General features: G+C 48.5%; 1 protein-coding gene across 4 annotated transcripts in view; it reads left to right on the top strand.

Annotated features, from left to right (window-relative positions):
• Positions 1-14,891, top strand: part of LOC110517131 (ELKS/Rab6-interacting/CAST family member 1) — a 538,428-nt gene that overhangs the window by 29,676 nt on the left and 493,861 nt on the right. The window lies entirely within an intron of this gene.

Here is a 14,891-nt window from a genome sequence, read left to right on the forward strand (position 1 = left end):
TTCCATATTTAGCTCACAGTTAGCCAGAGATCTGCCTTCCGCCTCAGATGTTTCCCCTCCGGCTGTGTGAGCGTGTGACGTCGGTCAGTGAGCAGCCGGTTCGCCTGTCTGCTGAGTTGGATGAATCTGGGGTCTGTCTGGGCAGATTTGATCCCACAAAGCTTGATCACAACTTCTTATTGGGAACACAATTTTGAGATGGTATCCTAATTCTGTAGTGAAGGACGGAATCAGTTTTATCTAATTCTGTAGTGAAGAATGGAATCAGTTTTATCTAATTCTGTAGTGAAGGATGGAATCAGTTTTTATCTAATTCTGTAGTGAAGAATGGAATCAGTTTTATCTAATTCTGTCATCTAGCTCAGAAACCAGGTGTGATTTCCAGTCCCACCTGTCCTGTATCCCATCTAACCTGTCATATAGCTCAGAAACCAGGTGTGGTTTCCAGTCCCACCTGTCCTGTATTCCATCTAACCTGTCATCTAGCTCAGAAACCAGGTGTGATTTCCAGTCCTACCTGTCCTGTATCCCATCTAACCTGTCATCTAGCTCAGAAACCAGGTGTGATTTCCAGCCCCACCTGTCCTGTATCCCATCTAACCTGTTCTAAAACCGAACGGTTGCTGTGGGCATTTGATCTGATGACAGGTTAGATGGGATACAGGACAGGTAGGACTGGAAATCACACATTCAAAAAAATATAAATATTTTATTTTATTTCACCTTTATTTAACCAGGTCGGCTAGTTGAGAACAAGTTCTCATTTTCAACTGCGGCCTGGCCAAGATAAAGCAAAGCAGTGCGACACAAACAACAACAACAGAGTTACACATGGAATAAACAAACATACAGTCAAAAACACAATAGAGAAAAAGTATATTTACAGTGAGTGCAAATGAGGTAAGATGAGGGAGGTAAGCCAATAAATAGACCATGGTGGCGAAATAATGACCCTTTAGCAATTAAACACTGATGGTGTGCAGAAGATGAATGTGCAAGTAGAGATACTGGGGTGCAAAAGAGCAAAATAAATACATAAGTACAGTTCTTCCCTGATGCCAAAAAGCAGAACTTCTGAGAAAGCCTTTAGTTGTATCTGACTAGTTTTCTCCTGTTGTTGTAATGGCTGCTCTTCTGGGGGAACCATGAGGAACCTGGTAACTGTGTTTATTGACAGGCCGTCTGTAAGAATAGAGGGAGGAAGATACCTAGTCAGTTGTACAACTGAATGCATTCAACTGAAATGAGTTTTCCTCATTTAACCCAACCACTCTGAGGTGTGGGGGGGCTGCCTTAATCGACATCCACGTCTTCAGCGCCCAGGGAACAGTGGGTTAACTGCCTTGTTCAGGGGAACAGTGGGTTAACGGCCTTGCTCAGGGGAACAGTGGGTTAACTGCCTTGCTCAGGGGAACAGTGTCCGCTCGGGGATTCGATCCAGCAACCTTTCGGTTACTAGTCCAACGCTCAAACCACTAGGCTACCTGCCGCCCAGAGGAGTGGGAGAGGGAGTACTGGAGAGGGGAGAGAGAGTACTGGAGAGGGGAGAGAGAGAGTACTGGAGAGGGGAGAGAGAGAGTACTGGAGAGGGGAGAGAGAGAGTACTGGAGAGGGGAGAGAGAGAGTACTGGAGAGGGGAGAGAGAGAGTACTGGAGAGGGGAGAGAGAGAGTACTGGAGAGGGGAGAGAGAGAGTACTGGAGAGGGGAGAGAGAGAGTACTGGAGAGGGGAGAGAGAGAGTACTGGAGAGGGGAGAGAGAGAGTACTGGAGAGGGGAGAGAGAGAGTACTGGAGAGGGGAGAGAGAGAGTACTGGAGAGGGGAGAGAGAGAGTACTGGAGAGGGGAGAGAGAGAGTACTGGAGAGGGGGGAGAGAGAGTACTGGAGAGGGGGGAGAGAGAGTACTGGAGAGGGGAGAGAGAGTACTGGAGAGGGGAGAGAGAGAGTACTGGAGAGGGGAGAGAGAGAGTACTGGAGAGGGGAGAGAGAGAGTACTGGAGAGGGGAGAGAGAGAGTACTGGAGAGGGGAGAGAGAGTACTGGAGAGGGGAGAGAGAGTACTGGAGAGGGGAGAGAGAGAGTACTGGAGAGGGGAGAGAGAGAGTACTGGAGAGGGGAGAGAGAGAGTACTGGAGAGGGGGGAGAGAGAGTACTGGAGAGGGGAGAGAGAGTACTGGAGAGGGGAGAGAGAGTACTGGAGAGGGGGGAGAGAGAGTACTGGAGAGGGGGGAGAGAGAGTACTGGAGAGGGGAGAGAGAGTACTGGAGAGGGGAGAGAGAGAGTACTGGAGAGGGGAGAGAGAGAGTACTGGAGAGGGGAGAGAGAGAGTACTGGAGAGGGGGGAGAGAGAGTACTGGAGAGGGGAGAGAGAGTACTGGAGAGGGGAGAGAGAGTACTGGAGAGGGGGGAGAGAGAGTACTGGAGAGGGGGGAGAGAGAGTACTGGAGAGGGGAGAGAGAGTACTGGAGAGGGGAGAGAGAGAGTACTGGAGAGGGGAGAGAGAACTCTAACAGGAAGCTGTGAAGTTTCATTACATACATGCTGAGATATTGGTGATGGAGAGAGTACTGGAGAGGGGGGAGAGAGAGTACTGGAGAGGGGAGAGAGAGTACTGGAGAGGGGAGAGAGAACTCTAACAGGAAGCTGTGAAGTTTCATTACATACAGTGCCTTGCGAAAGTATTCGGCCCCCTTGAACTTTGCGACCTTTAGCCACATTTCAGGCTTCAAACATAAAGATATAAAACTGTATTTTTTTGTGAAGAATCAACAACAAGTGGGACACAATCATGAAGTGGAACGACATTTATTGGATATTTCAAACTATTTTAACAAATCAAAAACTGAAAAATTGGGCGTGCAAAATTATTCAGCCCCCTTAAGTTAATACTTTGTAGCGCCACCTTTTGCTGCGATTACAGCTGTAAGTCGCTTGGGGTATGTCTCTATCAGTTTTGCACATCGAATACACTACATCCATCTGGCTGACAGGCCATCTGAATATACTACGTCCATCTGGCTGACAGGCCACCTGAATACACTACGTCCATCTGGCTGACAGGCCATCTGAATATACTACGTCCATCTGGCTGACAGGCCATCTGAATATACTACGTCCATCTGGCTGACAGGCCATCTGAATATACTACGTCCATCTGGCTGACAGGCCATCTGAATATACTACGTCCATCTGGCTGACAGGCCATCTGAATACACTACGTCCATCTGGCTGACAGGCCATCTGAATACACTACGTCCATCTGGCTGACAGGCCATCTGTCAGCCAGATGGACGTAGTGTATTCAGATGGTATGTCAGCCAGATGGACACTGTAATGTCCCAGGAGCCTCTCAGTGGGCTGTTACAGTCACCCCACTGTGTCCTAAACACATCTCAGGAACAGAGTGTGGGCTTCTGGAAGTGTGTGTGTGTGACACCAACCATCCTCTCTTATCCCAGGAGATGACTCAAGCTCCAGGAGCCAGAGACAGACAGAGAGAGAAAGAGAGACAGAACGATAGAGAGGGGGACAAAGAGAGAAAGAGAGACAGAAAGATAGAGAGGGGGACAGCGAGAGAGAGACAGAAATATATAGAGAGGGGGACAAAGAGAGAGAGACAGACAGAAAGATAGAGAGAGGGGGACAAAGAGAGAGAGACAGAGAGAGAGAGAGAGAGAGAGAGAGAGAGGGGGACAAAGAGAGAGAGACAGAAAGACAGAGAGAGGGAGACAAAGAGATAGGGGGACAAAGAGAGAGGGGGACAAAGAGAGAGAGAAAGAAAGACAGAGAGGGAGACAAAGAGAGAGGGGGACAAAGAAAGAGAGAAAGAAAGACAGAGAGGGAGACAAAGAGAGAGAGAAAGACAGAGAGAGGGAGACAAAGAGAGAGAGAAATAGATAAATCTGTCTCCATCCTTTCTCTACCCCACCACTTTTCTGAGGCTTTTCACAGACATTTCCTCACATATTTTATTCCCTCCTCTTTACCTCTCCTCCTCTCAGATGGAGCGATAGAACGTCATGGAAAATATGTTAATGGTGGAGGGAAGCTAGAGCATGTTATTATTGGAGAGAGAGAGAGAGAAAGAGAGGGAGGTGAGAGTGAGTGAGGGGGAGAGAGAGAGGTGGAGAGAGGGGGGGTACCAGATAATGTTATAGATTTGCTATCCAGTCCCATAGAATCCCAGTGCCATAGAATCCCAGAGCCATAGAGTCCCAGTGCCAGAGAGTCCCAGTGCCATAGAATCCCAGTGCCAGAAAATCCCAGTGCCATAGAATCCCAGTGCCAGAGAATCCCAGTGCCAGAGAATCCCAGTGCCAGAGAATCCCAGTGCCATAGAATCCCAGTGCCATAGAGTCCCAGTGCCAGAGAATCCCAGTGCCATAGAATCCCAGTGCCATAGAGTCCCAGTGCCAGAGAATCCCAGTGCCAGAGAATCCCAGTGCCAGAGAATCCCAGTGCCAGAGAATCCCAGTGCCATAGAATCCCAGTGCCATAGAGTCCCAGTGCCAGAGAGTCCCAGTGCCAGAGAGTCCCAGTGCCATAGAATCCCAGTGCCATAGAGTCCCAGTGCCAGAGAGTCCCAGTGCCAGAGAGTCCCAGTGCCAGAGAATCCCAGTGCCAGAGAGTCCCAGTGCCAGAGAGTCCCAGTGCCAGAGAGTCCCAGTGCCAGAGAGTCCCAGTGCCATAGAGTCCCAGTGCCATAGAGTCCCAGTGCCAGAGAGTCCCAGTGCCAGAGAGTCCCAGTGCCAGAGAGTCCCAGTGCCAGAGAGTCCCACTGCATACTAAGACTCTCACTCTAGACTCAGTTGAGTGCTCTTTAACATGCCTGGATCTGGAGTAGTCTATAGGGGGTCATAGAGTTGGCTGTGTGTGTGGTTATGTGTGTGCGCAGTGTGTGTGTGTGTCAGTGTGTGTTTGTGGATGTGTAGCCAGGTGTGTGTGTATCTCTGTCTGTGTGTGTGTTGCGTGACAGAGTGTGTGTCTGACAGTGTATGTTTCTTAGTTGTGTGTGATCCTGGTGACAGTGTAAGGTGTCAGTGGTCTCTGTGTTAGAAGAGCTATAGGACTGCAGTGGCTCACACCCAGACAGCCGACACTATCAATCTCAGGTTCTGTCCCAAATGGCACCCTATTCCCTATATAGTGCACTACTTCTGACCATAGCACTATGGGCCCTAGTGCACTTTATAGGGAATAGGTTGCCATTTGGGATGTAAATTTTACTTTATTAATGATCTGAAGAGATATGGCTGTAAACAGAGAGAGGAGGAGGAGGAGATAACGAGAGAGAAGGAGGGGGAGAGGAGAGTCTCTGTAGGAAAGAGGTTCCTATCTTATAAAAGAAACCAGTAAATATTGTGAGTAAAGAGAGAGGGGTGGAGGGAGGAGAGATAGGGGTGGAGAGAGGGGTGGAGGGAGGAGAGAGAGGTGTGGAGGGAGGAGAGAGAGGTGTGGAGGGAGGAGAGAGAGGGGTGGAGGGAGGAGAGAGAGGGGTGGAGGGAGGAGAGATAGGGATGGGAGAGAGGGGTGGAGGGAGGAGAGGTAGGGGTGGAGGGAGGAGAGGTAGGGGTGGAGGGAGGAGAGATAGGGGTGGAGGGAGGAGAGAGAGGGGGTGGAGGGAGGAGAGAGAGGGGGTGGAGGGAGGAGAGAGGGGTGTGGAGGGTTGGAGGGAGGAGAGAGGGGTGGAGGGAGGAGAGAAAGGGGTGGAGAGAGGAGAGAGAGGGGTGGAGGGAGGAGAGAGAGGGGATGAAAAGAGAGAGGAGGAGGAGATAACGAGAGAGAGAAGGAGGGGGAGAGGAGAGTCTCTGTAGGAAAGAGGTTCCTATCTTATAAAAGAAACCAGTAAATCTTGTGAGTAAAGAGAGAGGGGTGGAGGGAGGAGAGATAGGGGTGGAGGGAGGAGAGAGAGGGGTGGAGGGAGGAGAGAGAGGGGTGGAGGGAGGAGAGATAAGGATGGGAGAGAGGGGTGGAGGGAGGAGAGATAACGCCATCTTCAGGCCGTTGGGCTAACGGCACATAGAACACCCTGACAAAGTCCCCCAGATATACAGCTGAAGTCGGAAGTTTACATACACCTTAGCCAAATACATTTAAACTCAGTTCTTCACATTTCCTGACATTTAATCCTAGTAAAGATTCCCCGTCTTAGGTCAGTTAGGATCACCACTTTATTGTAAGAATGTGAAATGTCAGAATAATAGTAGAGAGAAGTATTTATTTCAGCTTTTACTTATTTCATCACATTCCCAGTGGGTCAGAAGTTTACATACACTCAATTAGTATTTGGTAGCATTGCCTTTAAATTGTTTAACTTGGGTCAAACGTTTCGGGTAGCCTTCCACAAGCTTCCCACAATAAGTTGGGTGAATGTTGGCCCATTCCTCCTGACAGAGCTGGTGTTACTGAGTCAGGTTTGTAGGCCTCCTTGCTCGCACACACACTTGCAGACAGAACAAGATTCTCTCTCTACTGCTCTACCTAATAGTATTTCATCTCTCTCTCTCGCTGTCTCTGTCTCTCTCTCTCTCTCTCTCTCTGTCTCTGTCTCTCTCTGTTTGTCTCTGTCTCTCTGTCTCTGTCTCTCTCTGTCTCTCTGTCTCTGTCTCTCTCTGTTTGTCTCTGTCACTCTGTCTCTGTCTCTCTCTGTCTCTCTGTCTCTCTCTGTCTCTCTTTGTCTCTCTGTCTCTGTCTCTCTCTGTCTCTCTCTGTCTCTCTCTGTCTCTCTCTGTCTCTCTCTGTCTCTGTATCTCTCTGTCTCTGTCTCTCTCCCTCTCCCTCTCCCTCTGTACCCCCACATACTCTCTCTCATACGCTCACTTTGTTTTCATACTGTCTTCCTCCCTCCATCTTAACCCCCATGCTAGTGAGGTGGCATGTCAGGGTCAATGAGACATCCAGTCATGTCACTAATGTCAAACACATCATCCATCCAGAGGTCCATCACTGAGGGGGAAAACACACTTTAATGAGAGAATATCTCATTATATTTGATGACTCCACACAGCCTCACTCTGGGTAGGAGTCCAGGGCTGACCACTGAAGGAGAGGTGATGTCAGGACACAGGAGGACTCTATGCAGGAGACCAGGGCTCTCAACTGAAGGAGAGGTGATGTCAGGACACAGGAGGTGTCTGGGTAGGAAGCCAGGGATGACCACTGAAGGAGAGGTGAAGTCAGGACACAGGAGGTGTCTGGGTAGGAGGCCAGGGATGACCACTGAAGGAGAGGTGATGTCAGGACACAGGAGGTGTCTGGGTAGGAGGCCAGGGATGACCACTGAAGGAGAGGTGAAGTCAGGACACAGGAGGTGTCTGGGTAGGAGGCCAGGGATGACCACTGAAGGAGAGGTGATGTCAGGACACAGGAGGTGTCTGGGTAGGAGGTCAGGGATGACCACTGAAGGAGAGGTGATGTCAGGACACAGGAGGTGTCTGGGTAGGAGGCCAGGGATGACCACTGAAGGAGAGGTGAAGTCAGGACACAGGAGGTGTCTGGGTAGGAGGCCAGGGATGACCACTGAAGGAGAGGTGATGTCAGGACACAGGAGGTGTCTGGGTAGGAGGTCAGGGATGACCACTGAAGGAGAGGTGATGTCAGGACACAGGAGGTGTCTGGGTAGGAGGCCAGGGATGACCACTGAAGGAGAGGTGAAGTCAGGACACAGGAGGTGTCTGGGTAGGAGGTCAGGAATGACCACTGAAGGAGAGGTGAAGTCAGGACACAGGAGGTGTCTGGGTAGGAGGTCAGGAATGACCACTGAAGGAGAGGTGATGTCAGGACACAGGAGGTGTCTGGGTAGGAGGTCAGGAATGACCACTGAAGGAGAGGTGATGTCAGGACACAGGAGGTGTCTTGGTAGGAGGCCAGGGATGACCACTGAAGGAGAGGTGATGTCAGGACACAGGAGGTGTCTTGGTAGGAGGCCAGGGATGACCACTGAAGGAGAGGTGATGTCAGGACACAGGAGGTGTCTGGGTAGGAGGTCAGGAATGACCACTGAAGGAGAGGTGATGTCAGGACACAGGAGGTGTCTTGGTAGGAGGCCAGGGATGACCACTGAAGGAGAGGTGATGTCAGGACACAGGAGGTGTCTGGGTAGGAGGTCAGGAATGACCACTGAAGGAGAGGTGATGTCAGGACACAGGAGGTGTCTGGGTAGGAGGCCAGGGATGACCACTGAAGGAGAGGTGGTCAGGAACTGAACTGAATCTAAACCCACTGCTGTTAATAACGAAGAGAGTTCTCCTCTCTAGCAGGAACTGTGGTGGAGGCTGTTTTTAGGGTTTAACCTCTATCACTTAGCCATCCCGGATCCGGGATCGTGAATACAGCCTCAAGCTCATTACCATAACGCAACGTTAACTATTCATGAAAATCGCAAATGAAATGAAATAAATATGCTAGCTCTCAAGCTTAGCCTTAACAACACTGTCATCTCAGATTTTCAAAATATGCTTCTCAACCATAGGAAAACAAGCATTTGTGTAACAGTAGCTAGCTAGCGTAGCATTTAGCGTTAGCGTTAGCGTTAGCATTCAGCAGGCAACACTTTCACAAAAACCAGAAAAGCATTCAAATAAAATCATTTACCTTTGAAGAACTTCTGATGTTTTCAATGAGGAGACTCTGTTAGATAGAAAATGTTCAGTTTTTCCTGAAAGATTATTTGTTTAGGAGAAATCGCTCCGTTTGGTGCGTCACGTTTGGTTACCAAAAAAAAACTAAAATCCAGTCATCAAAATGCCAAACTTTTTTCCAAATTAACTCCATAATATCGACTGAAACATGGCAAACGTTGTTTAGAACCAATCCTCAAGGTGTTTTTCACATATCTCTTCGATGATATATCGTTCGTGGAAGTGTGCTTTCTGTCCTGAATCCCAGGAGAAAATGCCCGCAGTTGAAGATTACGCACCAATTTAGACAAAGGACACCGGGCGGACCCCTGGAAAATGTAGTCTCTTATGGCCAATCTTCCAATGATATGCCTACAAATACGTCACAATGCTGCAGACATCTTGAAGAAACGACAGAAAGGGCAGGCTCGTTCCTGGTGCATTCACAGCCATATAAGGAGACAATGGAAAACAGAGCCTCAGAAATTCTGCTCATTTCCTGTTTGAAGTTTCATCTTGGTTTCGCCTGTTGCATGAGTTCTGTGGCACTCACAGATAATATCTTTGCAGTTTTGGAAACGTCAGACTGTTTTCTTTCCAAAGCTGTCAATTCTATGCATAGTCGAGCATCTTTTCGTGACAAAATATTGCACTTAAAACGGGCACGTTTTTTATCCAATAATGAAATAGCGCCCCCATAGACTCAACTGGTTAATCCCTGGCCCATCTCTCTTCTCTCTACCTAAACCTCAGGTTCAGGCCCCTCAGAAACACAGAGGAGGACAGGACAGCAAGGCAAGGAGGCAGTTCCACTCCTAAACAGAGCTATATAGTTGGCAAGGAGCCAGTTCCACCCCTAAACAGAGCTATACAGTTGGCAAGGAGCCAGTTCCACCCCTAAACAGAGCTATATAGTTGGCAAGGAGCCAGTTCCACCCCTAAACAGAGCTATATAGTTGGCAAGGAGCCAGTTCCACCCCTAAACAGAGCTATATAGTTGGCAAGGAGACAGTTCCACCCCTAAACAGAGCTATATAGTTGGCAAGGAGCCAGTTCCACCCCTAAACAGAGCTATATAGTTGGCAAGGAGCCAGTTCCACCCCTAAACAGAGCTATATAGTTGGCAAGGAGACAGTTCCACCCCTAAACAGAGCTATATAGTTGGCAAGGAGCCAGTTCCACCCCTAAACAGAGCTATATAGTTGGCAAGGAGACAGTTCCACCCCTAAACAGAGCTATATAGTTGGCAAGGAGACAGTTCCACCCCTAAACAGAGCTATATAGTTGGCAAGGAGCCAGTTCCACCCCTAAACAGAGATATATAGTTGGCACTGGCAGCTTTTTCTATCCTTTCAGTCTCTGCCTTGTGTGTGGACGTGTGTGTGTGTGTGTGGACGTGTGTGTGTGTGTGTGTGTGTGTGTGTGTGTGTGTGTGGACGTGTTTAACTATTCTTGTGGGGACCAGAAGTCTATTTCTAGGTGGTTTAGGTTCGTGTTAGGGTTAGAATTACGTTAAGGGTTAGGAGCTAGGGTTAGTTTTAGGGTTAGGTTTTTGGGTTAAGGTTAGGGTAAGTGTATGTGTTAGGGTTAGGTTAGGGGTTAGGGAAAATAGGAATTTGAATGGGACTGAATTGTGTGTCCCCACAAGGTTAGCTTTACAAGTGTGTGTGTGTGTGTGTAGTTGGGGGTACTGTGTGTGTGGGTGTGGTTGGGGGTACTGTGTGTGTGTGTGTGGTTGGTGGTACTGTGTGTGTGGGTGTGGTTGGGGGTACTGTGTGTGTGTGTGGGTGTGTTTGGGGGTACTGTGTGTGTGTGCGTGGGTGTGGTTGGGGGTACTGTGTGTGTGTGTGTGTGTGTGTGTGTGTGTGTGTGTGTGTGTGTGTGTGTGTGTGTGTGTGTGTCAGTGTCAGGGAGGAAGTGAATCAGTATGCCTACATTCCACAGCAAAGGCGTGGCCTGGAGAGAAAGGCTCCATTTATACCACAGAGGGTGCATCCCAAATGAAACCTTTATTCCCACAGGACTCCAACAAGGACAGTGCACTGTGTAGCAAATAGGGTGCCTATTAGGACGCAGACAGAGCAGGAGGGAAGGAGAAAGAGAGGAAGGCAGTGTTGAGTCACCCACCACTGATGGCAGAGTTAAAGTACAGTACATTCTTTCCCATGTCAGATGTCAGGGCCTATCAGAGAGAGGAAGGAGCCCTGTCCTCACCATGTCAGGGCCTATCAGAGAGAGGAAGGAGCCCTACCCTCACCATGTCAGGGCCTATCAGAGAGAGGAAGGAGCCCTGTCCTCACCATGTCAGGGCCTATCAGAGAGAGGCAGGAGCCCTGTCCTCACCATGTCAGGGCCTATCAGAGAGAGGAAGGAGCCCTACCCTCACCATGTCAGGGCCTATCAGAGAGAGGAAGGAGCCCTGTCCTCACCATGTCAGGGCCTATCAGAGAGAGGAAGGAGCCCTGTCCTCACCATGTCAGGGCCTATCAGAGAGAGGAAGGAGCCCTACCCTCACCATGTCAGGGCCTATCAGAGAGAGGAAGGAGCCCTGTCCTCACCATGTCAGGGCCTATCAGAGAGAGGAAGGAGCCCTGTCCTCACCATGTCAGGGCCTATCAGAGAGAGGAAGGAGTCCTACCCTCACCATGTCAGAGCCTATCAGAGAGAGGAAGGAGCCCTACCCTCACCATGTCAGAGCCTATCAGAGAGAGGAAGGAGCCCTGTCCTCACCATGTCAGGGCCTATCAGAGAGTGGAAGGAGCTCTGTCCTCACCATGTCAGGGCCTATCAGAGAGAGGAAGGAGCCCTGTCCTCGCCATGTCAGGGCCTATGAGAGAGAGGAAGGAGCCCTGTCCTCACCACGCCCTGTCCTCACCATGAGAGAGAGAGAGAGAGAGAGAGAGAGAGAGAGAGAGAGAGAGAGAGAGAGAGAGAGAGAGAGAGAGAGAGAGAGAGAGAGAGAGAGAGAGAGAGAGAGAGAGAGAGAGAGAGAGAGAGAGAGAGAGAGAGAGAGAGAGAGAGAAGAGAGAGAGAGAGAGAGAGAGAGAGAGAGAGAGAGAGAGAGAGAGAGAGAGAGAGAGAGGAGAGAGAGAGAGAGAGAGAGAGAGAGAGAGAGAGAGAGAGAGACCATGCAAAGGAGTCCGACACTCACTGAGAACCTAAGGAATAATGGTGGGATGTGTAGGATTACTGTATACTGACTGTATCCCCTTAGTGTGAGTGTGTGTGTCAACGCCTGGCTGAGAAGATGAAAGAGGAGAGGAAACAAGGAGGAGAGTAGAGGGAAGGAGAGAGGTAATGATTGTAATGAGAGAGGAAGGCTCCTCACAGACCTGTTCACTCATGAAAGTTGACAGAGCAGACACGGAACCATAGGAATTAGCACTTTACCTCTGTGTTCTCTCTCTCTTTCACTCTCTCTCTCTGTCTCTCTCTTGTTGTGAGACTAGAATGATGTGATTTATGTTTTTGTAAACGTTTACAAATTAATATAAATTATAAGCTGAAATGTCTTGACTCAATAGGTGTTTAACTCCTTTGTTATGACAAGCCTAAATAAGTTCAGGAGTAAAAATGTGCTCAACAAGTCACATAATAAGTTGCATTGACTCACTCTGTGTGCAATAATAGTGTTTAACATGATGTTTGAATGACTACCTCATCTCTGTTCTCCACACATACAATTATCTGTGAGGTCCCTCAGTTGAGCAGTGAATTTCAAACACAAATTCAACCACAAAGACCAGGGAGGTTTTCCAATGCCTTGCAAAGAAGGGCACCTATTGGTAGATGGGTAAAAAACAACAACCATTCACTACAAACATACAGGCGTCCGTCCTGACTCAGTTACTGAGTACCACTCTCCATATTTTCAAACATAGTGATGGCTGCATCATGTTATGGGTATGCTTGTTTAAGGACTGGGGAGTTTTTCAGGGTAAAAAGAAACGTTTTGGATCTAAAACACAAACTAAATCCTGGAGGAAAACCTGGTTCAGTCTGCTTTCTACCAGACACTGGGAGATTAATTCACCTTTTCAGAAGGACAATAACCTAAAACACAAGGCCAAATCTACACTGGGGTTGCTTACCAAGAAGACAGTGAATGTTCCTGAGTGGCCGAGTTACAGTTCTGACTTAAATCTGCTTGAAAATCTATGGCAAGACATGAAAATGGTTGTCTAGCAATGATCAACAACCAATTTGACAGAGCTTGAAGAATTTAGAAAATAATAGTTGGCAAATATTGCACAATCCAGGTGTTTGATTCTAACATGTATTGACTCAGGGGGTGTGAATACTTATGTTAATTAGATATTTCTGTATTTCATTTTCAATAAATTTGCTAAGATTTCTCAAAACATGTTTTCACTTTTTCATTGTGGGATATTGTGTGTAGATGGGTGAGAATTTTTTTTACAAAAATCCATTTTGAATTCAGGTTGTAACACAACAAAACGTGGAATAAGTCAAGGGCACTAATACATTCTGAATGCCCTGTATACAGTATACCGCCCAAGCCTAATTCTGACAAAGGAGCTCGCTCAGAAATGTGTCAAAAATAAATCCTATTGAAGGGGATGAAGTTGGCTTCCCTTATTCAAATATTTCCGACATCACTTCAACTTAGTTTTCCTTGTTTGTAATTTTCCTAGTAGCTTCCCTTCTCGGGGGCCCCTAGCAGAATGATTGTGGAAAAACAGCATTCCTCATGTCGGAACGGTAATTCCGGTGTTCTGGAATGTGATTCAATAATCATCAGAATTAGTCGTTCCCTTTTACGAAGCAGTGAGCGGGAATCATTTCACATTGTACATCATGCCAGGGGGCCCCAGTCAGTGCCAGTTGGCTATAGTGATATCACACACACACACACACACACACACACACACACACACACACATATATCCTCCTGGCAGTGTGTGTACGGCAGGAGGAGGATGTTGAAATGAGAGACAGACAGGTGACGTCTGGTCTCCTGGTGTGAAATTGTCAGTCTGTTGAGTTTTGGTCCATGTAGCTGAATCAGTGTTAGAGAATCACAGTGTGGTTATGGAGGAGTCCCAGAGCAGGATATATAGATGTGAAGAGAGAGGGTGTGTTTTTCAGTGTGTTGACTGAATCGTTTTGTATGTGTGTTCCCTAGAGGAAACATCCCAATAGTCCCCCCCCCCCCCCCACACACACACTCCTGTCTCCGTTCCTCAGAGTTTACACAGAGGCCTATACCTCCAACATACTGAATTCCTCAGGAGTCACGCTTCTCAATTCACAGCTGGTGCCAATCTTCTCTTATCCTTTCTTCTCTTATCTTCTGTCTCTTTTCTGCACCACAGGGCTGGCTAAGAGACAGCTCTCTCTCTATCTCTCCCCCCAGCTCTCTGTCCATCCTCTCTCTAGCTCTCCCCCTAGCGCTCTGTCCATCCTTACCAGGGCTGGCTAAGAGACAGCTCTCTCTCTATCTCTCCCCAGCTCTCTGTCCATCCTCTCTCTAGCTCTTCCCCCTAGCGCTCTGTCCATCCTCTCTCTATTCTCTCCCCCCCAGTGCTCTGTCCATCCTCTCTCTATCTCTCCCCCCAGCTCTCTGTCCATCCTCTCTCTGTCCATATTCTCTCTGTCCATCCTCTCTCTGTCCATCTTCCTGTCCATCCTCTCCTCCTGTCATCTCTCTCTGTCCATCCTCTCTCTGTCCATCCTCTCTCTGTCCATCCTCTCTCCTCTGTCCATCTCTCTCTGTCCATCCTCTCTCTGTCCATCCTCTCTGTCCATCTTCTCTCTGTCCATCCTCTCTCTGTCCATCCTCTCTCTGTCCATCTTCTCTCTGTCCATCCTCTCTCTGTCCATCCTCTCTCTGTCCATCCTCTCTCTGTCCATCCTCTCTCTGTCTGTGTTCAATGACCCATAATCCAGGCAGCACTGCTCCCCTGTGTGTGTGTCTACTTGCTGCCAGATGGCTTAATACAGAGAGAGATGCCACACAGGTGTGAGTCTGTGTGTGTGTGTGTGTGTGTGTGTGTCTCTTCTTATTTTACAGATGACTGCTCTCAGAACAGATGGTTAACAGAACAGTTTTTCTATGTGTTTTTCAGAGGTAGGGATCCACACAGTTTACATCATGTCTTTTAGTTGTTTACTCTGAGCCATGTCCCATCTCACCTCCTCCTCCTCTGAGAAAGTGATGCCCCAAACCAACCCCCAGGTTGATCCAACAACATGGGGAATACAGCACAACAACATTCAGTCAGTCCATCTCTGATAGTCCAGCTGGAATCTCT

This window comes from Oncorhynchus mykiss, chromosome 15, assembly GCF_057628025.1.
Source record: "Oncorhynchus mykiss isolate SJ-2025 chromosome 15, ASM5762802v1, whole genome shotgun sequence".
Classification (NCBI taxonomy): Eukaryota; Metazoa; Chordata; class Actinopteri; order Salmoniformes; family Salmonidae; genus Oncorhynchus; species Oncorhynchus mykiss.